The 25,019-nt window shown below is 43.5% G+C and overlaps 1 long non-coding RNA gene across 1 annotated transcript in view; it reads right to left on the bottom strand.

Moving 5' to 3' along the window:
* LOC117079206 overlaps positions 1 to 22,671 on the bottom strand; it is a 57,759-nt gene extending 35,088 nt beyond the window's left edge. The window contains exon 1 of the long non-coding RNA XR_004435315.1: positions 22,559 to 22,671. This is a non-coding gene — a long non-coding RNA (uncharacterized LOC117079206). The remainder of the gene's footprint in view (positions 1 to 22,558) is intronic.
* Between the last annotated feature and the right edge of the window lie 2,348 nt (positions 22,672 to 25,019).

Raw genomic sequence — 25,019 nt, 5'->3', positions numbered from 1 at the left:
AAAAGTCATAACTTGGTGTCTTCATTATTGAGGAAAATGATGGTGATTGAATTGAATGAATCTCTCATTCAACCCAGGGGCAATGTATTCATTTGCAGCAATTCTGATTGCTTTATTCACCTGTCCCAAAAAGGACAACACATCGGAAGGGAACTTGAAAGTGGCCCCAGGGGTTACCTGCATCGAGATCTACAATGATGCCACCTTGCTGTGGGAGCTAAATTGGAAAGCAGCCTTTACTCCAGATGCATCCTGCTTCCAGGCTCAGGACAGGTTTTTAGACAGCTGAACTAGAATGTAAGCAGTTGTCTCTAGAACACCAGCAGTCCCATCTGCAGCCCTGAGCCTGCCTCTACTTTGCCTCCGACCACACTGAGCACTGCCTCTCCTCTTAGTGTCTAACCACTGTCTGCATGCATTCCTGTCTCCTTTGGTTGGAACCCAACTTCCTTTACTGGGAGAAATTACACCAGGTTTCACTGTGTCTTCCCAGTATCACTCCAAAACTTTTAGCACTGGAAATTTTACATAAACACCTGCACTCAGAATTTTACATTTTATGCAATTAATTTAGCATACACTTAACTGAGTCTCTTAGAAAAATATTCCTGTGTTATTGCACTTTAAATGGCAATTCTAATGTTTACATCAAAGCCCCTTTTAAAGAATTTCCAGTGAGCATGTGTGTGTGATATCTTGAGTGTCAGGAACTCCTTCCCTATGTCTTTGCTGTCCCGTCAGGCTCACAGGTACCAACAAAATCCTAATAATGTGTCAGTGTTCTTCACAGTCAAAGGAAGAAGAAGGATTGGTGTCAGTATCATAAGATCCACAGAGTCGCAAGCCTACTCCATTTCATGCTTAGGGACACCAGATTTTTTCAACTTTGAACAAAAATGAAGCAATGGAAATGGAATCATACAAGAAGTGAATTTTGTTGCAGAAGGAGCTAATGACAATGCTTGTCCTGTGTAACCTGAGATATGCACGATTTTTCTCCTTTTAGGAATTTTAAGCAGGTCTGTTTGTTTCTTTTCCTCTGGAGCTTGGTGCTGCTGCCCATGATCACAGTCCTTCTGCACACCCTCCCTTCCTGTACAGTCCCCGCCACCTGTGACAAATGCTGTTCAACTTCTTTACAACTGTAAGCAACAAATAAAAGTATTTAGAGTCACCTCGAGTCTTTTTCAATTATTTTTTTAAAAATGAGAGAAAGGTGGGGGAGGAAGAGATCCATAAACCTCGGGACAATTGTCTTCCTATTTCTTGGAAACCTGAGATTTATTCATGAAACATGGAGATCCACCTGAAGTCTCTTGAAGTCTTCCCTGCTGCCCACTGTATCCTCTTACATCCTTCTCTTCTGTCAGAATTGCACTGATTATGATTCAGACTATACCCACATTTACAACTGATTTTAGAAGTTTTAACTAAACAGAATCTCAGTTCTCAGTTTTCAGAAAAATTGTTATTGTATGATATCAAGCAGTGTAGTTAGAATTCTTTTTTTTTTTTTTTTTGAGACGGAGTTTCGCTCTGTCACCCAGGCTGGAGTGCAGTGGCTGGATCTCGGCTCACTGCAAGCTCCGCCTCCCGGGTTTACGCCATTCTCCTGCCTCAGCCTCCCGAGTAGATGGGACTACAGGCGCCCGCCACCTCGCCCAGTTAGGTTTTGTATTTTTAGTAGAGACGGGGTTTCACCGTGTTAGCCAGGATGGTCTCGATCTCCTGACCTCGTGATCCGCCCATCTCGGCCTCCCAAAGTGCTGGGATTGCAGGCTTGAGCCACCGCGCCCGGCGTAGTTAGAATTCTTAAGAAATGAAAGAAAAAAGATTCATAAAATCATAAAAAAAGAAACAGATGTTAACACCCTTCCACTGTCAAACTGGTATTGATCATTGTGTTAGTCCTACAAACTCAGATTCTCTCAAAATTGAAATAAGTTCCCATCGCTTTGTTTCTCTTGATGTTTGGGGAGAAATTGTCCAATATTTCTGGACATGGGAGGAAGGAACAGGTGTCTGAAGCCCAGAGGGACATGTAGTGCTGAGCTTCTCTTTTTAAGTTAACAGGAAAATTACACCACTGGAAACTGACTTCAGCAGCATGCAAGATAACATCACAGAGATCCAACTTGCTTTAGGAGAAACCAAGGTAAAAATGTTTCCAAAACAGTTTCCTTCATTTTAGATGGATGTAGGACTGCTATGCCTGTAGTGAAGCAGAAAATGAAGTTAATAATGAGAAAGTTAAAACAAAGATTAAAATGACCCAACAAGGGCATATGGTCCTGAATGTGTGATAATATTTTGCAGATGTGGAGACTCAGATGAGCTGTTCAGGCGACTCAGGTCAATATGGGCTTCCATCCAATGGCATTTGGACATCAGTCAGCAGTCACTCTCGTGTCTCCATGGTGTGCCCACCAACGGACTAGGCCTTGGATTCCAGTATTGCTCCAGAAATGAAGCACTGCAGGCTTCATGCCACATAAACCTTACTGCAGAAGTAAAAGAGTCAGTTGAACAGCCTAGCTGCCCACCACATGCCAAACACGTTCCTGGGCACCAGGGCACAAAGGTAAACAATGCTGGCTTCCTATTTTAGGAGAACTCACAATAGGATTGAATCCACAGTAAGCCTGGAGGGTTATGATTGGGTCCCTAGGAAAGAATCGGTGTGGGGACTTCCATAGATACCCTCAGAGCTGAAAATCACCTTCTTTCTCTTGCACTTTCCAGAATAGAAACTAAAAAGGAACGTGAAGCTTCAAAACACAGATACACACTTTTTTCCTCTGATGGATCTGAGGGCATCTTTCCACTGCCTTGGAAGTGGAAATGGACATAGTACTTGTACAGGGACCAATCTTAGGGTGGAATAAAGAGCAAGCCTGGGAAACTTGACCCAGCCAGTCTGGGGACCACTGACACCCAAGTGTACACAGTACCAGGAAAGGCCTGACAAAAGGTGGGTGCACCTCATCTCTGGTCAGTGGTCAGCCTGTCCGATGCATGGGAGGATGTTTAGCAGCATCCCACGATGCTTTCCAGAATCAATTCTGACGACCCAAATGTCTCCCAGCAAGGCCAAGTGTGCCCAGGGGGCAGACTTGTCCTGGCTGAGAGCCCTTGGCTCAAGCACACGGCATTAGGCCTCTGAAGTCACTATGCTGATGGACCCCAGTCAAGCTGGCCTGGAGAGGACACCATGGGGACTTGACTCTCCCTCCTATCCCACTCTAAAGTGAAGAAAAGGCTATGCCCTGACTGCTGCCAGCAGCCATCTGCCCCTGCAAGCTGACCAGCTCCACCTGCCAGGTAGCAACACTGAGGCAGCAAATCGGGCAACAGGAAATGACCTGTGGGCACCCGGGAATGCTGTCCAGTCTCTCTAGTTCCCGTTACGTGAGTTGAGGGCATTTCTTGGTCAAGCCAGTTTGTGTAAGCAAGTCCTGTTACTTGCTGGTGAAGCCATATTAAATGACGAGCGGTAAATCCAAGGAGGGCCGTGGCATGCATGGGTCTGTGTCAGTTGGATGGGTCTGCAAAGGCTGGATTCACCCAAGGCCAAGGCTCTCCATCTGTGTCCAGCCTCTGCCAGACTCAATGTTTAGCAGGCAGTGCATCCCAAACCTCCCCCAACCCCCAACCTGAGTGCCTGGCACCCTTTACAAACCTGCTCCTCTTGGTCTTCCCCATCTCTGTAAACAGCAGCTCCATTCTGCTAGGTGCTCAGGCCACACACACATGACTCCTCTCTCTCCCCAGTGCTGCTGTCTCATCTTCAAAATGTATTTAGAATCCTTGACCCAAGCTCCCACTTTGGGCCAAACCAACATTGTCTTTGTTAAGTCTATTCCTAAAGCCCATAAATAGTCTCCCTCTACCCACAGAGCAGCTTCAGTGACCTTGCTGAAAACACATGTCACTGAATACAATGTGATATTTCAAATAGACAAGAGAACAAAAAAGAGACACTAGTGAAATAACTAGTGAAACCTCAACATCTGTAGTTAAGTCAGTCATAACCAACGTTAATTTCTTAGTTTTGAAAAATGTACTGTGCTTACGTAAAATATGTACATTAGAGGAAGCCAGGTGAAGGGTTTATAGTAACTCTCCATAGCTCGTTTTAAAACTTTTCTGTAAATCTGAAATTAATCCAAAAGAAAAGTTTTAAATATTAAAAAGAATGTTACATAATGACACTTCTCTGTAGAGAGTTCTCCAGCACCACCTCATAGATGCAGAATCAAGACCCAGTCCCTCACAGTCACGCCCAAGGCCTCTTGCAGTGTGGCCTCCATGTCCATTCTGACCACTTCCCCACTGAGGCATGCTGCTCCAGGCACAGTGGCCACTCCTGCACTTCAGTAGCCAGGCTTGCACTTGCACGTGGTGGTGTCTCTAGCAGCTGCAGGAAAGGAGCTGCAGATGGAGAATAGAGAAGGCAAGAGAAGGGAGAGGATGCTTGAGATGTGCAAGATGTGCAAGTGAAGTTGGCTCCCTGTGGAAGCAGGCCTCCCTGTTACAACTGTATACATTCTGGTACGGGAGGGAATCTGATCTGATTCCACCCCTCCTTTCCCCCTGTTGACGGCATGGGCTTGTGCGCTTGCGTCCTGCATTCAACGACTGGTGAACTCTGTCGACTTTAGGAAACCTAGGCAAGTCCCACTCCAAAGTACTCTCTTGTCTCCCTCTCCCACTTTCCTTTTGTCTTTACTGAATGTCGCTGCTCAATGAGTCTGGCTGGCCAGCCCATCTGAAATAGCACCACCACCCCTACACTGCTCTCCCTGCTGCGCATCACTGTGCCTCATAGCACAGAGCACTTTCTGATTCACTGTGTTCGTATTTACCATGATCATCGTCTGTCTCACTCACTGGAACAGCAGGTCTGTGAGGGAAGACGGTTCCGTTTGTCTTGCTCACTGCTACCCAGAATCTAAAATAGTGCCTGGCACTTAGAAGCCATATCTGCTGAATGAATTAATTAATGATTTAATGAATACATGTCGGTAATATTTTGCTAACTAAACTTGTTATCACAGTTCTGTGATAAAAGTAGTAGTCCTACATTTAATGCGTATTCGGAAATTCTGGGAAAGGAGATCATCATCTGGCTACAGTCCAGGAAATACGTGGAGAAATTCATGTAAAAATCTCTCATGGGAGTTAAATGTGCTGAAGTGCTTCTAAACATATACTTTAAATGCTTGTATAAAGGCCAGTTAGCTTGATTTTCCTCTTTCTTGCTCTCAATATACTTGTCTCTAAGATAAGTATATGGAAGTCCAATCCTAAGATGCAAAGATACACAATCTCTTGGGCACTCCTCAAGCACCTGGGACTAAATTACAACTGTATAGACTCTGGTACAAGAGGGAATCTGATCTGATTCCCTTAAAAGTAGAAAATTGTAAAATCAACTCAAGTGTCTAGAACTCGCAGGCAGAACCTTGATTCTCCTAGATTCCACAGATGAAACAAAGCAAACAACGTGCCTTGGAGACTAGGGAGGCCGGCTTCCATGGAGAGCCAGTTTCACTCGCCCCTCTCAGCAGTCTTCTCCCTTCTCTTGCCTTTTCTCTCCTTCATCTGCAGGTCCTTTCCTACAGCTGCTAGAGACACCACCAAGTGTCTTTGCCACCCCTCCTTTCCCCCTGTTGACAGCACGAGCTTGCATGCCTGGGTCTTGCATTCAATGATTGGTGAACTGTGTGAACTTTAGCAAACCTCAGCAATTCTAGACCTCCCTTTATTCTCTGTCAATGGTGTGGTATCTCATAGGCTGAGGAAGCCAGTGTTGAAAAGTGTGAAGATGTGAAGAATGGTGTTTCCATTGTTCCTGTCTCTTGTCCCTGTCTCTCTCTCTGTGTGTTGTTTTGTCCTCTCTTAATGGAATGCTCTCTTTCTTTTCCAGTTCCTCCTCTCCTGCATGCAGTTAAGCCAAGCATGACTTCTCATGTAATTATGCTTTGCTATTCCTAGATTTTAGTGGAAGCAAAAGGACAAGAGGAGGAAGAGATGGTAGAAACAGTTCTTAAGAAGTATTGTGTCTCACCTGCAATTAAATTTTGGAAATAAAATCATATTTTAACAAGTTTGTCATTAAGAAGTCATGGAATTGGAGACAGAAAGCAAAGTTCTGGGCTATGTTAGCATTATGGTGGAATTCACAAGACAAGATCCCATCCTCACCATTTTGACAGTGGCTCTGGTGTGCTGTCTTTTCGTAAACAGAAAGGAGATTAGGAGACAAGACAAAGACATGTCTGCAGGCCTTAAGAGAATAGAATTAGAACTCAGAGTATCCAGGTCACATGTCTGAGTGTAACAAGTTCCCATCATTTCTAGCATGTCTTGGAGATGTAGATGCATGACAAGCGACCCTATGAGATCTGGGCTCCATTCAGAGCTGAATCTGTAGTAAAAGTCACCCCTTACATTCTCTTTTCCCAGAATAAGCTTCACCTTGGGCTCCTCTCCAGCCTGCTCATGTGTTTCTCTTGATGCTGGGGGGTCACAGTCAATGTTTCCCTTCACGTTGGTGCATCCTCTTTTGACCCCTAGTTTCCATCCTCTCATCTCCCTCATGGATTCCCTCACAGCCTTGCAATGCATGCACATACCTGCCTGACCCTGGTTCAGCATGCAGCATTGTCTCCTCTTGACTTAAGGTGCTTGAGCGTCAGTTAGACCTGAGATCATTCTAAATAGGAAGCATCTTTCAAAGCAGGGTGTTAGCAACATCTTTGCTTCTATTCCCCACTCATACAAGAGCACCCGACTCAGCCAGCAGCTCAGAAAGCGGATGTGGAGTCCTGCATTTGAGAAGGTGACATTCTGCCAGAGGCCACCATGGAAGCACCTCTGAGGATGACTTTTTATTCCCCAAGCAGGTGCCCTGGATTGCCAAGCCACATGTGGGCAGAAGCAGCCTTTTCTCTGAGCTGTGAGGAGAGTCTGTGTGCACCCACTGCAGGAGGAGGACTTCCCCATCTGGTTCACCGGAAGGTGGGTGAGGTGGATGCAGTGGGGCTGCCCCACGTTATCTTGTCTCAGCCTCAGGCAAGAGGATATGGCCACTTTTTGCTACCACAGACATCTCAGTAACAACCCTTTTTCTTTTCTTAAGAATCCTCAAGTAGGCTTGTTTTCCTTTGTCATAATATCTTTCACATGCATTTCTATACAAAATATACTTAACACTTTCATGTGAAATGACTGAACAGCACCAGCTATATAAGCTTGCTTACTTTCAAGGCTAAATGTGGGTAGTCAATGAAAAAAGTCTAGGCAGCACCAAAATCTGTTCTCACTGCTTTTCACTTATTTTCAAGTCTTGTCCTCAAATTATAAGTCTTCCAGGCCCATTTATTTTTAACATTTCTGAAATCAAGATTGACCTAGGAAATCATATGTTATCACTGCTCGAGAGAATATTAGGAGCTGTTCCCCCTGCCCCTCTGTGATGAGTGAGGGGCCGAGGGGTTTCTCTCAGGATGCGTGTCTTTTACCTGGGCACCATCTCCCCGCTGTGGGAGGAGCCTCAGCCTCCTGTGGTGCGTCCACAGGTCCAGCAGCCAGCTCTGGCATCAGGAAGCCTGTCCAGCTTTAGAGCAGGCTGAGAATGCTTAGCCTCCAGCTCCAATCTGAAGTTCAAATCAGAGGCTGCTGGTGATCTTTGGTCTTGACTCCCAGGGTGGTCCGAAAGTGGCAGTCCTGGTCACATCATGCTTACTGGGTGTTGGTCTGTCTTCACTTTTTTGTTTTGTTTTGTTTTTGAAAATGGAGCTTGATCGCCTCTGAGCTGCTCTTCAGACTGATCCCCAGGGCATGTCTGCCTGCAGAATAAACAGCCCAGCCAGCTGCAGTCCTGGACCCGCCCTTACAGTGCCCATGGGCATCATCTGAGACCACATCACCTTCTGGAATGTGCGGCATCACCTCAAACCCTTCATGCAGGTGACCACGGGTCCTGGCCTCCTGGGTGCACATTCCTTCATCCATGAAGAAGCAGGTCCGGATTTTTAGGTGGATCTATCCCTGTTCTCCATGTCCTAGCTTGCTCCCAGTCAAGCACCGAGACAGCAGTGTCTTTTACAGGCACCTCAGGTCATTGTGGTACCTGGGGATGAGTTCACCTTGGCGTTGCAGGTGGGGGCCTCTTCCATCTGGGCCTTCATTTTCTTTAAAAAATATTTTTAATTTTTTTCCTTGAAGAGTTAACACTCTTTACAATCAAGCTTCTGAAAAAAATATATAAAACATTAAAAGTAGGATTTTCCCCACAACAATCGTTACTTAATACACTTTTTCAACTCTTAAGATTTACTCTCTTATAATTAAAGACAGACATGCAGATGATGGTAGAAACAAATGAGACGGTTGACCAAGTCTTCCCCCATCTCCCACCCTTGTGCAAGTTTGAACAGATGGCCTGGAAGGGCTCAGGTGAATCTCTCAGCCCAGACAGCTCCCGTTCGCATCAGAACAAAACCTTAAGACCTTTCTTTCTCTGTCGTGCTGCAATTGCCATGACCTCTCATAGGGTAGGTTTCTAGGTGTTCCTTCTAACAATCGCCTCCCATTTTTACTTTGAATTGTCTCTTGAACATTTTGCCATTGTGCTTTGTAAGACCCAGAAAACAAAGATACATTGTTGAGAAGTGCAGGGCTCTGAAGACCCAGAAGAGGAGATGGGAAGAAGCAGACTTTAGGAAAAGGAAATCAACCTGGAGCAGAAGCAACAGAAGAGGGTGGGGACCTTCAAAACACAAACTAAGATGTATTCCATCAAGCCCCCTTCCACGAACTTACTGACAAGAAGTCCTAAGTTGAAAAACTGCTTTTCAAGCATTAATGATCATGGCAGAACACATAATAAATAGCCAGGTGACTGGCCAGGAGTCATAGGGGAAAAAAGAAACCATTTTCATGACACTTTCACTGTGGCTCAGCAACAAAAGTGACCCCTTGAGGTCCAGACCACAATGCAAAGTACAACTCAAGACCCCACATCTATCAGGGGCGCACAGCTTTTCGAAGGCTGCACTCTCCTCTTCCCACTGTCTTTCTCTCGCCTTCTTTAATATTCCACAAAACTAATTATAATAATGACTTGGATTAAGTCATGCAAAATTGCATGTTTCAAGTTCTACTTCCTGAATATAAACCCTTACCTTGTGCAAGAAAAGAAGGAAATGGATACTCCTTCCCTTTGTTTAACTAATTCACCATCAACAAGTCAAGCAAAAGCAAAACAGATTCAGTGTACAGAATATACTAAAAGGATACTGCCTCAAAAGTACAATCATCTTTAAGAGTATATTTTGAAGGAGATTGCCTCTGTTTTCATTTAAAATGCAAACTTGAATTTGAAAGAAAAGCCTAAGACAGAGAAGCACTGCCTAGAGTCCTGGGGAAGAGGCCATCCCAGGACTGGCACTGCAGCTAACCCATCAGTGCTCCTCCCTGCCAGACCCCTGTGCTGCTCTCCACCTCCGCTGAGCCCTGGGGCTGTGTCCTCATGCCACGCCCTGCAGTGCCTGCACGTCCTCTGTGCCTGTGCTCAGAGCTCCTTGGATGTCTCTGGTTACTAGTTGCTATTTCTGACATCCCCAACTCCAGCCCCTGCTATTCATCAAGGTCTGAGTGTTCCTCTGAAAACTGCCTACCTTCTGCTCTGGCCAGAGTTTCCTCCAGTTCTTTCAGCAGCGAGACCTGATGCTGGAGCCCAGCTCTGCTCAACTGTGTGACAGGCCTCGGTTTCCGCATGTGTGAAACTGGACTAACACAAACTCATTGGACCTTGTGGGATTAAATACGTTGTACAGAAAACACCAAGAACAGAGACTTTTGGTAAATGTTCATTCCCCTTTTTCCTACGCCCCTGCTGGCCCTTTCTCCTCCCAGAGTCCAGGGCCAGCTTTCCTGCCTTCCTAGCTCCACTGCTCCTCCCTCCAGAGTACAAGGCCCTGCAGTCACAATGAGGCTAGTGGAGGGGCCGGGGAAGCCCGAGGGCCGGCGCACTAATGCACAGGTGATGGTGGAGCAGAAGAAGGGGGGTCTGGAGCCAGAGCCTGGCCTGACCTGGGCCCAGCCTCCCAGCTGCCGGCCTTTGTTGCCTCCCTCTGTGCAGAAGATTCTGCACCTGGAAAGTGCTTCCGCTAACACCAGTGCCTCCTCTCTCCCGGAGTTAGCATCGAGATGGAAGAAGAATACCAATCGGGACGCACACCGCAGGTGGCCGGCATTGTACAAATGCGGGAATCAACCCTTAGACTGGCTCTTCTCCACACAGTAAGAAAAGTGGCTCTTACACTGAGGCGGAAAGCACCACTCAGCACTGGGTGGCTCTGGGGCCTGGACCCAGCCCTCCCCAAGTGAGCGGAGCACACACCGATGACAACCCGCTCTTCCCAGACGCACCCCTGCGGACATCCCAGCGGCAGCCTGCCTGGACAGATTTGGGAACCAAACAGCAGGTGGTGACTGCCTGGCTCAGCAGCAGATCCCCAGAGCTTGGATCACCTCCAGGAATCTGGCTCCAACCAGGTGATCTTTCTACCTTATCATAACGTGTTTATCTCTGCCACTATAATCTCATTAAATGCTAAATGAAGCATTTCATTCCACTCAAAACGCCTCAGTAAGGAAAGCCGAGCTTTGTTTTATCCTCAACAACTGGGCTGCTATAATTCTTTGGAATAATTTGGTCCTCTTTGGTTCCCTTTGGCACTTTGAGATCACAGAAAGAAAGAGTCCAAAGCTGTTCATTGAAAAGTGAATATTGTTCCAGCCATCCCAAGCCATTTCCTTTAAAAACAGATCAATAACCTGAAAGAACAGGTTGCACCTTGGCACCTCTGGCCTCTGTGTGCTCCAAACAGCACGTGCAGCCACAGGGGGTCAGAAGGGCTCCCACCTGCCCATCCCCCGCCCCACATCCCCTGGCTGGTGTCCTGCCCACCTGCCCTGTGTTCCCTCAACCCACCACTCACTGCCCCACAGCCACCCACCTCAACCTGCACTCCCCACACCCAGGCGGGTGCCCCCCCGCACTATCACACGTCCCTTCATCTCCTCCATCTGCCCTGCCACCTGCTGTGGGTCTGTGGCCCCTTCCTGTTGCACTGCCCACCTGTCGGTTCCTGACTGCCCCTTCTGTTCTCTCCTCTCCCACTAGGTCATGGCCGGGATCGCTTTCAGGTCTGACTCATCCGCCTCACTGTCTGGCAGTCTCCCCCTGGCCAGGCTCCACTGGGAAGCAGCTTCCGCCCACACTCTCTGGACGTTCTGGCATGTCCTGCTCTGTGGCCCACTCCTGAGCTGCCCTCGCTAGGCCGCCTGACAGGGTGATTTGGTGCTGCTAAGAGAATCCGCCACCTGCTTCAGGCTTGAGCTTCTCGGTCAGCTGTTCACTCCATCTGCTTAGAAACCCGGAGTCTGCTCCCCCAGAATTCTCTCCCTTTGTCACTGTGTCTAATCTCTAACGTCAGAGCCATGGCTCAGGCCCAAATGCAAAACTACTGGATATTTGATGTCCTCTGAAAATAAGAGTATTTAAATGTTGTAGAGTGTTGGGCACCAACCTGCCTGTGCACACCGCGGTCATCAGAGCGCCGAGAGTGGGGTCTAGGTCTTCCTGTGTTCACTGAGAAGCTGTCCACGAGAAACTCAGATGGTGAGGCTGGTGAGGAAGGAGAAGCTGGCTTGATGCTCTACAGAGAAAGGAAAGGAAGGGGGGAAAGAAGAAAGAAGCCCTGCTGGGCAGAGGTGTAAGGAGCAAGCATGAGGCAGGAGAGAGACAGTTAGGAAAAGGATTAAATACAGGGGCTAGGAATATTTTAAAATAAAATACATACATTTCAGGGGATTGCCCCTGTTTCCAATTTAGAGGAAAAAGTGTATGAAAGCATTCAATTTACTGACATAACACTAAGCACTATTTCTATACTCTAACTTTTTAAAAACCATGCAATCAGAGGCTATACTCTTTGGCATCTTCGATAAAGAGTAAACATATGGCTTTATCTTTTTTCTTTTTTTTTTTTGAGACAGAGTCTCACTCTGATGCCCAGGCTGGAGTGCAGTGGCATGATCTCGGCTCACTGCAACCTCCGCTTCCTGGGTTCACGTGATTCTCCTGCCTCAGGCTCCTGAGTACCTGGGATTACAGGTGCCCACCACCACACCAAGCTCATTTTTGTATTTTTAGTAGAGACAGGGTTTCACCATGTTAGCCAGGCTGGTATCAAACTGCTGACCTCAGGTGATCCGCCTGCCTCAGCCTCCCAGAGTGCTGGGATTACAGGCATGAGCCACCACCCCCGGCCACAGCTTTATCTTAAAGGCGAGCATCCCCACGGCTCACATGCGAGACAGAGGATTTGCTTTGGCCTCCAAATGTGTGTCTGGGGGCTTCCAGGAGCCCCCAGCAGTAGTGACAGACACAGGGCTGTCGCAGTGCAGGCACAGCTGAAGAAAGCATGACTTCCCCCTTACATGCTGAGTGGACAAATGCCTCTCCAGAATCACAGCACCTGCCAACAACAGTGGTCACATTAGCACCAAGCCCAGAGTCACCCCTCGACTTACTTTATATGGCTTGCAGAAGCCCAGGGTAATCAATCTCAAGAATAGAGAGAACATGACTGCTTTTCCTCACACCCAGGCAGCAGGCCCAGCCCTCGCCCAGCGTGTGAATGTGTCACTGTGTGCAGGCCGCACGCCCCGAACAGCCAGCGCTGGTTGTGTTGCCGCTGCTGTGAGTGAAGAGTCGGCTTTCAGCTGGAGGAGAGAAGGCTCCAAAATGTGTGCACTAGCACAACAGCTGGAAAAGTCATTGAAATATAATACCAGTCCCCAAATAGTCATATTTTATTGTTTGAGACTCATAAACAGTTAAAGAAATGAAATCTACCTTTGGGAAATAATGTTTCTTTAGGTCTCATCATATCCCGTTTTCCCCTAAAGGTTAAAACAAATAGTGCTGTGCTGGTAAATCGTGCTAGTCAGGGCTGAGCAGCCCTGAAGCTCTCCTCTCCAGGTTGTCAGAGTCCACAAGCCCTCCCAGTTCTTGGAAGGGCTCTCCGTAACTTGTCTTTGGAAAGGAGGCAACAGCAAAGAAGGGGGAAACAACGCAGCTCATGAGAACGCAGTGGCCACCCGTGTTGTGACCATTGCAGCTCCTCTCCTCCTGGCCAGAGCCATGCTGTCTGGACACACCTAGGCGGCCTCCTCTTGGGGAAGTCACTGCCCTATTGGAGAACAGACTGAGAACTCTGAAGCCTTCATGAATCATGGTGGTCTCCCAGCTCTTAGTCTACCCCATAATCCTCCGTCATTGCAGAAGTATATAACTGATCTTATTACAAATAAATTATTCCATTCCTTCTTTTGTGTATTCATTCAACAAGTATTTATTACAGTCCTATCACATGCCATGCACTTTGCCAGGTATGGGCACAAATCCAGTGAACAAAAAGACAGGGGCCTGGTCTCTTGTAATCAAGCAGAAGGGAAAACATCCCCCCTTTTTTTTTAGACAAACTCTTGCCTGATGCCCAGGCTGGAGTGCAGTGGTGTGATCTTGGCTCACCGCAACCTCCACCTCCTGGGTTCAAGCAATTCTCCTGCCTCAGCCTCCCGAGTAGCTGGGATTACAGGCATGCGCCACCATGCCCAGCTGATTTTTGTATTTTTAAGAGAGACAGGGTTTCACCGTGTTGGTCAGGAGGGTCTCATAACTCCTGACCTCAAGTGATCCATCTACCTCAGCCTCCCAAAGCGCTGGGATTACAGGCGTGAGCCACCACACCTGGCAACATAACTTTTTTAATGACCCAGAGATTTATTTATTTACACCTATGATGAGTGTTTTGAGAAAAATAAACGGTGTTGTGAAAGTGTAAACCAGAGGTTCCTCACTTGGCTTGGAGGTCTGGGGATGGCTTGCCTGAACAGTGACATTTAAACTGAGACTAGGAGGGGAGGAGGAGGTTTTGACCAGGCCAGGAGGGAGTGGGGTGGGAAGTAAGAAAGCATTCCAGATAGAGAAGCATTGTGAAGGCTTAGACATGGGCCCAGAGACAAGCACAAAAAAAGACCAGCGTGGCTGTCAGGACCACCGGGCACCAATGGGCAGGGTCCCTGCACAGATCACATCATTCACATTGGGAGCAGAGTCCTGTACAGCCTCAGCCTGCAGAATGGAGAGCAGGAAGAGTGAAATGAACATGAAGGCAAGGACTATTGTGCAGGGCCTCTGTGCCCATTCAGAGTATGTTCAGCTGCAAGGAAGAGAATACCAAGGAAGGGTGGCTTAATCCAATATGAATTTCTTTCTCACACAAAATCATCTAGGTTTGGGCTGTCTAGGGCTGCTTCAACAATGCCATCAAAATATCGCTCTTTCTCTTTTCTCTTCTCTGCTATCACGAATACATTGACCTTTTTTTCTATGGTATGAAGATGATTTCTGCACCTCCAGGCACTTCCTCATTTCAGCAAGTAAAAGGGCAAAGGGAACTGGTGAGAGGGTTATAGGCCATGTAGCCACATCTGCTCTTTTTTCCTCAGGAAACCACAGGTTTTCTGGAAGCAATATCTAGGGACAGTGCCTAAGGAGAAGGACTTCCGGATGGGCTGAGTTGGCCAATCAACAGCACCTGCCACAACACCGTTCCATGTTAGAAATCTAGGGTTATAAAATGTGAAGATCTCAAACCATTGCTCACTAATGCAACTCTCTGGCAAATTGTATTAGCATCACATTTCTCATAAATGTACAAGGCTCTTGGAGATGATCAGCATGACTGTGGCCCCTGTATTCTACCTCCATTCTGGTTAGTTGTTTTTCCTTAAGTCACACAAGAAGGGACCAACTTTCCTTCACCTTCGTATCTCCAGCTTCAAACACTCAGTACATATGCATCATTCATGGAACAAATATGTATCAGCTGCCAATATGTGCCAGGTTCTAGGTATAGGATGTTTACTTTGACTCACTCATTGAGGAACTGTCTCAGGGAGGCATATCACTCTTATGTCAAACTTACTCAACTCTTCCAAACTAGCAACTGACTGGTTATAATTCTTCTATGGAAATGGTACACTGCATTCTTCATCATTCCCTTAGATTGGGGTTAAAGGAAAAAATAAACCCACATTTCAGCCAAAGCTCACAGTCTCATTTTTGTTAGTCTTATGGACTTGTCATAGTTATTTTTCTTCTTTTACACAAATAGCAAAATTGAAATTGGTTCATGATGGATATGTATCATTAGGCATCATAAGAAACTACATTCCCTAATAAAAACAGGGGATGTCAGATCCTCACCTCCCCCACTTGCTCCTGGCCCCTTGATGGATCTGATGAATTTCTCCCAAATGCAGACAAATCTCAATTTCCTCCTGTAAACATTCACAGAGAAGTGATGGACAGCCTGACATGGCTGCAAGCCATAGACTACACAAGAGTGAGTGAAACTGGCTGAGTGGGAAGCATATTTTCTCTTTCTAATAGTCTGTAAAATGGAAGTATTTTATGTCTTGAGAAAATATGAAATTATACCAGAGTAATGCAGTAGGAAGTTAGTCTCTGAACTGTTTGACCAATACACTTTACCATTCCCCAGCTGATTTTTCTGTTTCCAATAAGATAACAAATAAATGCATAGTTATGCTGAAAAGGTCAAGAATATGCAAGTTATACCTAAAATGAAAATTACAGATCTAAAAGCTAGAATAAAATCAGGCAAAAGCATAGATGAATTTGGTCAAAATGCTGAAATATCAAGGTCAGTAATATCAACAAAAGAAACACTTGAAATAAGATTTTTTACTGACATTAGTTGCTATGGTACAGTAGGTAAAAAGCAAACTGATTTTAAACCTCACAGTTGTAGCAATAGTAATAATCATGACTGCTGTGTGTCCCCTTCCATCATCATGGCAAGCCTACTAGGCATTCCAGCAGCCACTGTTTGAAACTCACAGAGTCAGAAGACTTGCAATAAGTTACACAGTTGGTTGATGGCGAGGCAGTTCTTGAAAATGGTTCTTTCCACTACAACATTCATGCTAGACTACATTTCAAAAGAAGAAGTATTTTCTTCAGCTTTGTTTCTCATCATATTTCAATAATTGATAATATGATAATAATAAATGGAAATATTATAACAAGCCTACAAAAATAAAGTTTGATTGTTTTTAGTGAAAATTAGAATGTCCTTGTCATTGTATAGCACATCTTACGAAACCATCCTGATTCAACCTTACCATGAAGAGACAATCCGTTACAGGAATCCAATCCATTGTAGCTGATACAAATTAATAATTACAAAGTCTAGAAACATGAGTTATTTGATAAGAAATCTTATGGAACATAAACATTTGTTAGAAGGACAAATTCTGTTTGTGTGTGTGTGTGTGTGTGTGTGTGGTGTGTGTGTTGCTGGATGAGTTTTTAGGGGATAAGCTGATTTCACTTCACATAAATATGACCTATATAGCTCTTTTTCTAGCCAGACTCTGTAAGTACACTAGTTACACTAGTTACACTGTAAGTACACTCTGTAAGTACAATAGTCTCTTTCTATTTACCCCTCACCTAATGATACTATTCCACAAGATTTGAGTAAAGGGGAATATCTGTCTTTTGAAGTTCCTCTTTTTAAAAGCCAATCTTTCCATTGTCAGAGCCAGCAGTCCATTTTGCCCAGATAATACAGACCTGATGTGGTCTCAACCCTGAATCCTGGTTGCAACCTATGGAACTCAAAGGATTCTCCGCTCGTGTACATGTGTGCATATGCAAACACACACACACGATTTCAACAGGACTGAAATAGAAGTATATTATGTAAATATTTGGAACTGAAGAAATGCTAGTCTGAAAACATTTTCCAAAGATGTAAAATTAGAGTTAAAAATTATATCTGAAACGTACTAAATATATAAAGCTAATTGGGAGGCCAGGTACAGTGGCTCACGCCTGTAATCCCAGAACCTCGGGAGGCTGAGGTGGATGGATCACTTGAGCCCAGGAGTTCAAGACCAGCCTGGCAAACAAGGAGAAACTCTGTCTCTATAGAAAAAAAAGAGTAAATGAATAAATAAAATCAAAAGAAAATAAAACAAAAATAAAGATAATTGGGACTAATGTCATATCTAATTTCCTAGATGTATAGAGGATAAAATAATGGTTTTAGCTCACTTCAACAAGAAAGATCACTGTGTGACATTCAGCATTATAGAGGTGAAATTGAAAACAAATGGCAAAATGTATTTCATTACTTGTATTCAATATTCAACATTGTCTCTATCTAATGACCAGAAAAACAATGTAAACTGCTGAACAATTTACAAAGCATGCTCTCATGTACATCCCATTTGATAACATCTGCACAACACAAAGCCTGGGGCACAGACCGGACAACTGTTGCCATCCCCATTCCACACCGGATAATCTGAGGCTCAGGAAAGTGAAGTGACTCATTCTAAGACCTGCAGAACTGCATATTCAGTCCCCTTTCTGTTATATCCCACAACCTTAAACCAGAAATACACCATTCTATGAAATTAAAAAGTTTCAGCTGTTACATTTCCTGCTTCTCTAACATAGAAAGGAGAATGTATTCCATCTGATACGATCAAAGACAATGGAAGAGTTGAAATAATATGGCTCAATTAAGCTCCAGACATTTGCCTTAAGGAATTATGTTTTGAAAGATTTTACAACTGATGAGAATAAGGAACGCTAAAATGTTTAAAGCAAAGACAGACCCATTCACTAATCAAAAGCTCCAACCAAATTGATTCTATCCAACAGTTCAGCTTCATTACATTACAATCGACAAATGCCTTTCACTTGCATGATGCTCCATAGCCTGAATTAAAGCTATAATTTATATTTTACGTCTCTTCAATGTTAGCTGATGTCTGGATTTTATCCCAAATTGTATGCACTCTCTCTAAGGTTTTAAACACACATTTGCCTCCAATTTCTTTCTCTTTTGCATCCATTTCTTCTCCTCCTTCTTCTATTCTCTTCTCTTTTCCATATACCACAATAACTTCAGGCCAGTAAAATGCTTACAAGTCAGGTTCCCGGGGAATACCTTAGAGAGGAATCTACTCCAGCACAGTAAACCAAAAGCGCACCCACGTGCCTCATTAATCCACAAAGCCCCAAAGCACTGGATAGATTCCTGGGGCCATAGCTACACTTAGTACCTGAAACGTTTTCCCTCTACCACCAAACAACATCTACGGGAATCACAGGCTTTCCCATCCTATTAAGGAATGAACTCATGTAGACAGATTCATTAGACTCACTGACAAACACCAGAGTAACTCTTGAGAAATACCACTAAGTGTACTTAATAAAAAGTAGTTATGATGATAATGAATTCTCAGCACTGTGGCCAGACACTCTGCCAACCACTTTTCATGTATTTGTATATTTAATTTTTGCAAAAACCTCATGAGATTAGTACTAGCATTACCCAGTTTAACAGATGAAAAAAAACTGAAGTTCCGAAAAATAAGCGACTTGCCCAAGCTTATCTTCGAAGTAGTAATGCTGGGATTCATTCACATTCAGTAGATAGAAGAATATTTAGAGAGGCTGGGCGCAGTAGCTCTCACCTGTAATCCCAGCACTTTGGGAGGCTGAGGTGGGCGGATCAAGTGAGGTCAGGAGTTTGAGACCAACCTGACCAACATGGTGAAACCCCGCTTCTACTAAAAATAAAACAATTAGCCAGACGTAGTGGTGTGTGCCTGTAATCTCAGCTACTCGGGAGGCTGAGGCAGGAGAATCACTTAAACCTGTGAGGTGGAGGTTGCAATGAGCTGAGATGGCACTATTGCACTCCAGCCTGGGCAACAAGAGTGAAACTCTGTCCCGAAAAATGAAGAAGAAGCAGAAAAAGCAGAAGCAGCAGAAGAAGCAGAAGCCAGGGCGGGAGTGGCAGCGGAAGCGGAAGAAGAAGGAGAAGGAAATGGAAGAGATTGAGAGAAAGGAGAGCAACGAGAAGTGGGAAGAGAAAACAACCCATAGTGGAGGGAAGATGGTTGCTAATCACAACAATTCAGTGGTCATAAACTCAAGCCCTTATTCTACAAAACACTAGCAAATCCTCTGAGACTCAAATTCTTTATCTTTCAAGTGAACAGAATAATATTATCTCAACGGTATTCGTCTTTAGTTTTCTTTGTTGGTACTGCCTGCGTCTGTTTTTGGTATTAGGGTCATACAGTACTAGCTTCATAAAGTGAACTTGGAAGTGTTCATTCCTACTCTAAGGTATTCCCTTGGAACCTGTCATTAATCCTGTTTTTGGTAGAATTTTGGTAGAATTCTCAAGCTATCCGGATAGGCCAGGACGTTTCTTTTTTGAGAGATGTTATATCTGCAAATTGAATTTCCTGAATAGTCACAGGACTAGTCAAGTAGCTATTTCATGTCTATTGAGTTGTGGTAGTTCGTGCTCTTCAAAGAATTGGTACGTGTTATTGAAATTGTCAAATGTATGTTGTTTGGCGTATTCCTTTATTATCCTTTTGATGACTGCAGGGTCTGAAGTTATAGTCTCTATTTTATTCTCAGGAATTTGTGTCTTCTTTTTTCTTTGTCAGTCTTGCTAGAGATTTGTCAATTTTATTGACGTTTCAAATAACCAGCTTTTTGTGTACTTGTTTTTTTTGTTGTTTTTCTGTTATCTCTCTTACATTGCTCCTTCTTGCTTTGAGTTTATTTTGCTCTTCTTTTTCTAGATCATTGAGATGGGATCTTAGGTTGTTAATTTAACACTTCTACATCTAATGTAAGCATCTAGTGGTATGAATTTTCCTCTCACCACTGCTTTAGCTATGTTCAAAAATTTTTGATATGTTGTACTTTCATTTTTCTTCAGTTCAATGTATTTTTTACTTTCTTTTAGACTTTTTTAGTCTATTAATTATTAAAAAGCATGTTGTTTAGTTTTCAAGTGTCTAGATATTTCCATTATCATTCTGTTTTTTTCTTTCTATTTTGATTCTATTGTGGCTATGTAAAATATTCTGTATCATTTCAGCATTTTTGTAATTATTGAGACTCTTTCTCCTCCACCAAAATATTTTGACAAATGTTCCATGGGTGCTTGAGAAAAAAAAAATCAGTATTTTGATGTTACTCCGTAAGTGTTGATTAGAGCCTATTTTTCTTGTTTGTTTGTTTTTCTGCGACCGAGTTTTGCTCTTGTCGCCCAGGCTGGAGTGCAATGGCGCAATCTCAGCTCATTGCAACCTCCACCTCACAGGTTTAAGTGATTCCTTTGCCTCCTAGGTTCAAGCGATTCTCCTGCCTCAGCCTCCCTAGTAACTGGGATTATAGGTGCATGCCACCAGGACAGGCTAATTATTATTATTATTATTATTATTATTTTGTATTTTTAGTAGAGATGGGGTTTCGCCATGTTGGCCAGGCTGGTCTTGAACTCCTGACCAGGTGACCACCTGCCTTGGCCTCTCAAAGTGCTGGGATTACAGGCATGAGCCACCACGCCCGGCAAAGAGCCTGCTTTGAATTGTTCTATATCCTTGCTGATTTTCTGTCTAGTTGAGAAAGGGACATTGAAATCTCCAACTGTAATTATGGATTTGCCTCTTTCTTCCTTTGGTTCTATCAGCTTTTGCTTGACAGTTTTTATGTCTCTGTTGTTTGGTGCATATACAATTAAGATTGACAGGTATTCATGGCAGATTGACTTTTTGTCATATTATAATAACCTTCTCTGCCTCTGATCATTTTCTTGCTCTGAAGTCTGCTTTACCTAATATTAATATAACTGTTTTTCATTTATTTTGACTGATATTTTCATGATATATCCTTTCTATCATTTTACTTTTAACCTGCCTATATTGTTATATTTGGAGCGAGTTTTTGGTATACAACATATATTTAGGTCATGTTTTATAATTTACTGGCCAATTTCTGTTTTTTAATTGATACATTTAAACCAATTACCTATAATGCAATTATTGTCGTGTTAAAACCTAAAGCTGACTTTTTTTTTTTTTCTTCTGTGTGTTTTCATCTTTTGCTTGTCTATTTTTTTTTCTGCCTTCCTGGAGATGACTTGAATGTTTTTTAGAAATCAATTTTGATTTATCTATAGTGGTTTTCAGTATGTCTCTTTACATAGCTTATTTTTAGTGGTTCTTTTTTGCATTATATTGTATGATATTGCAACTTACTGCTGTCGTCATATTACCAGTTTATTGATAAATAGAAACACTATTTCACTTTACTTCTATTTACTGTTCCTTATCATTGCCTTACATATTTCTTCTACATGAATTTAGAATTACATCAGACAATATTAATTTTTTTTTGCTTCAAACATCAAAATAATTTAGAAAACTCAAAATAAGAGGAAAGTTCATTGTATTTGCTAATTTATTCCTCTCACTCTGCTCTGTCTTCCTTTCTCGTATCCCAAGATTCCTTCTTGTAGCATTCCTTTTCTACTTAGAGAACTTTCTAGAGCCATTCTTTTAGGATAGGTCTGTTGGTAACATATTCTCCCAGTTTTACTTCCTCTGAATATGTCTTGATTTCCCCTTCATTCTTGAAGGAAAGTTTTGGTGGATATAGAATTTGTGGGCAACATTTCATTTTTGTGATGTGCCAAATACAATCACAATCAAACCTTAGCAAGTTATTTTGTGGATATCAACAAACTGATTCTATAGTTTTTATGGAGAGGCAAAAGACCCTGAATAGCCAACTCAATGCTGAAGGAGAAGAACACATTTGGAGGACTACCACAATTCGACTTCAAGACTTCAGTCAAACTACAGTCATCAAGACGGTGTGGTATTAGTGAAGGAATAGACAAATGGATAAATGGAACAGAAGAGAAAACCCAGAAATAGACTCACATAAATAGTCACCTGATCTTACACAAAGGAGCAAAGGCAATACAGTGCAGCAAAGATAGTCCTTTAACAAGTTGTGCTGATTAACTGGACAATCACACACAAAAAAAGTAATAATAAATCTAGACACAGACCTTACACTCATCACAAAAATTAGCTCAAAATAGAGCACAGGCCTAAATGTAAAACATAAAACTATGACATTTCTAGAACATAACAGAAAAAAAGATAGGTCACTTTCAATCTGGCAATGACTTTTTAGATATGACACCAAAGGTACGATCTACAAAAGAGATAATGACAAGCTGTACTTCATTAAATTTAAAACTTCTGCTCTATAAAAGACTGTCAAGAGAACGAGAGCACAGTCCACACGCTTTGAGAAAATATTTGCAAACACACATCTAATAAAGAACTGTTATCCAAAATATACAAAGAAACGTAAAATTCAACAATAGTAAGATGAATAACCTGATTTTAAAATGGGCAAGAAAACTGATATGACACCTCACCAAAGAAGATATAGAAATTGCAAGTAAGCACATGAAAAGATGTTCAACAGTATATGTCATTAGGAAACTGCAATTCAGAACAACAGTGAGATACTGCTACTCACCTATTAGGATGCCCAAAGTCCAGAACACTGGCAGCACCAAACACTGGTGAGGATGTGGAGCAACAGGAACTCTCATTCGTTGCTGGCAGGAATGCAAAATGGTGTGGCCACTGTGAAAGACAGAGTGGCAGTTTCTGACAAAACTAAACATATTCTTACCATATAAATCAGCAATAGGCCAGGTGTGGTGGCTCACACCTGTAATCCCAGCATTTTGGGAGGCTGAGGTGGGTGGATCACCTGAGGTTAGGAGTTCGAGATCAGCCTAGCCAACATGGCAAAATCCTGTCTCTACTAAAAATACAAAAATTAGCCAGGCGTGGTGGTGGGTGCATGTAATCTCAGCTACTCGGGAGCTGAGTCAGGAGAATCACTTAAATCTGGGAGGTGGAGGCAGCAATGAGCCAAGATCATGCTGCTGCATTCCAGCCTGGGTGACAGAGTGAGACTCTGTCTCAAAAATAAAAATAATAAATGAGGACTAACCCCTTGATATTTACCCAAAGGAGTTAAAAATTATGTTAACATACAAACCCTCATAAGTGCCAAACCTGGAAGCAACCAAGATGTCCTTCAGTAGGTGAATGGATACATAAACTGTGGTACAAACGATAAAATACCATTCCATGCTAAAAAGAAATGAGCTATCAAGCCATGAAAAGATGTGGAAGAAACTTAAATGCAGAACACTAAATGAAATAAGACAATCCTGGAAGGCTACATACTGTATGATTCCAGTTATATAACATTCTGCAAAAGTTAAAACAAGCTAGCAAAAAAATCAGCAGTTGCCAGGGATTGGGGAAGGGAGGAATAAATAGGTGAAGCATAGGAGATTTTAGAACAAAACTACTCTATATAACACTATAATGACGGATCTATGTCGTTATACATTTGTCCAATATACAACACCGAGAGGGAACCCTAATGCAAACAATGGACTCTGGGTGACGATGATGTGTCAATGGAGGTCCCTCAATTGAAACAGATGCTCCACTCTGGTGGGTGAGGCTGATAGTGGAGGAGGCTGTGCATGCCAGGATACAGGGCATATATGGGAACTCTGTGCCTCCATCTCAATTTTGTTGTGAACCTGAAACTGCTGTGAAAAATTAAGACTATTAGAAACTCAGTTCAAAGTATTTGTGTGGGTCTGTCGGTGTCTTTTGATTAGGGGAGGTGAGTCTCGGGTTGTGAGACACAGAGCCTGCTGGCTGTGGCTGGAACCCTCAGGTTGCTCATGCCAGCCCACTCCAGTGTGCCCTCATGGGGCAGGGAGTCTCAGGCTTGCCGGGAGGAAGAGGCTTCCCTGGCCTGGGGCTTGTTGTAATGAGATCCTCCTGCTGGTATTTCTGGGTGGAGAGGGAATGAAGGAGCTGCACCCCCAGGCACAAGGAAACCCTTGTTAGTGGTGCTGTGAGAGAGCCCTGGTTCCCTCCAGGGAGGAATGGGCCCATGTGGGCTGCCATTTGCTGTAAAGCCCAGGATCTGGGCCGCCTTCTGCTGATAAAGAAGCTGTAGACATCCTGCTGTCACTTTTTGCCCAAGCCGGTTCACCTTTCTTTTACTACCTTCCACTGTTTTCCTTTGGTTACTTGCAGAGTTTACAGGTGAACTTAGTGGGGGAGAACAAAGATAAATGTGTTCATTGCATCCTGTCAGGACCAGAAGTGTATTTCTCTAAGCTTTGAGCACATAGGTATACTGTACGTGCAAAAGAAATTTGTTTTGCTGTATGGCTGGTACATACTTTACAATGTGTTATTTGAAAAATATTCATACTCATTTCCTTCATTATTGTAGACATGCATTGGGTTCTATGGGATTTTATTCACCTATGAAATTAAGTCCAAAGATGAGAGGAATGGAAAAAAAAAATGTTACAGGTTTAAAGCAGGGCATTGTATTATTTTTCTTGTCCGCAATTGCGTCTGACCCAACACTGCTTTACTAGACTGAGAGGCTGCCTTGTACGGGAGAGTTGAGGGCTGGAGCTGCCTGGGGTGGAGTGGAGAAGGCACACAATACAGCGGTGGGAGCACAGGAGTTTCCCCAGCATAGCATCTTCGAAGCCTCCAGGAATACACCCCAATCTGACACCGCGGCACACCTGCGTTGAAATCAGACAGGAATTACCAGCTTGAAGACGGAAGTCACAGGAGAAGCCCCCAGCTTCAATGATAAAGGCTACTTCAAGGCAGGATAAAGATACTCATCATTTGTTTGGTCCTTCTTAGTTTAAAATAACAATAAAATCTAATCGAGCTTCATGAGCATTTTCTAAGTTTGTAATAAAATATGCTTTTTCCTGCCATCTTCACATATTTTACATATATATATATTTTAAATTAGCTTTATGTAACCCTTTTTAAAGCAAATTATTGTGAGGCACAGGACACATAAACAAACATCCATACAATATGGATAGATGGCATACTGAGTCACCATTACATCATCACAC

The sequence above is a fragment of the Trachypithecus francoisi genome, unplaced genomic scaffold (genome assembly GCF_009764315.1).
Source record: "Trachypithecus francoisi isolate TF-2019V2 unplaced genomic scaffold, Tfra_2.0 Lachesis_group7, whole genome shotgun sequence".
NCBI classification, from domain to species: domain Eukaryota; kingdom Metazoa; phylum Chordata; class Mammalia; order Primates; family Cercopithecidae; genus Trachypithecus; species Trachypithecus francoisi.
The sequence above is the reverse complement of the archived record's forward strand: the minus strand, read 5'-3'. Positions and strand labels throughout refer to the sequence as shown.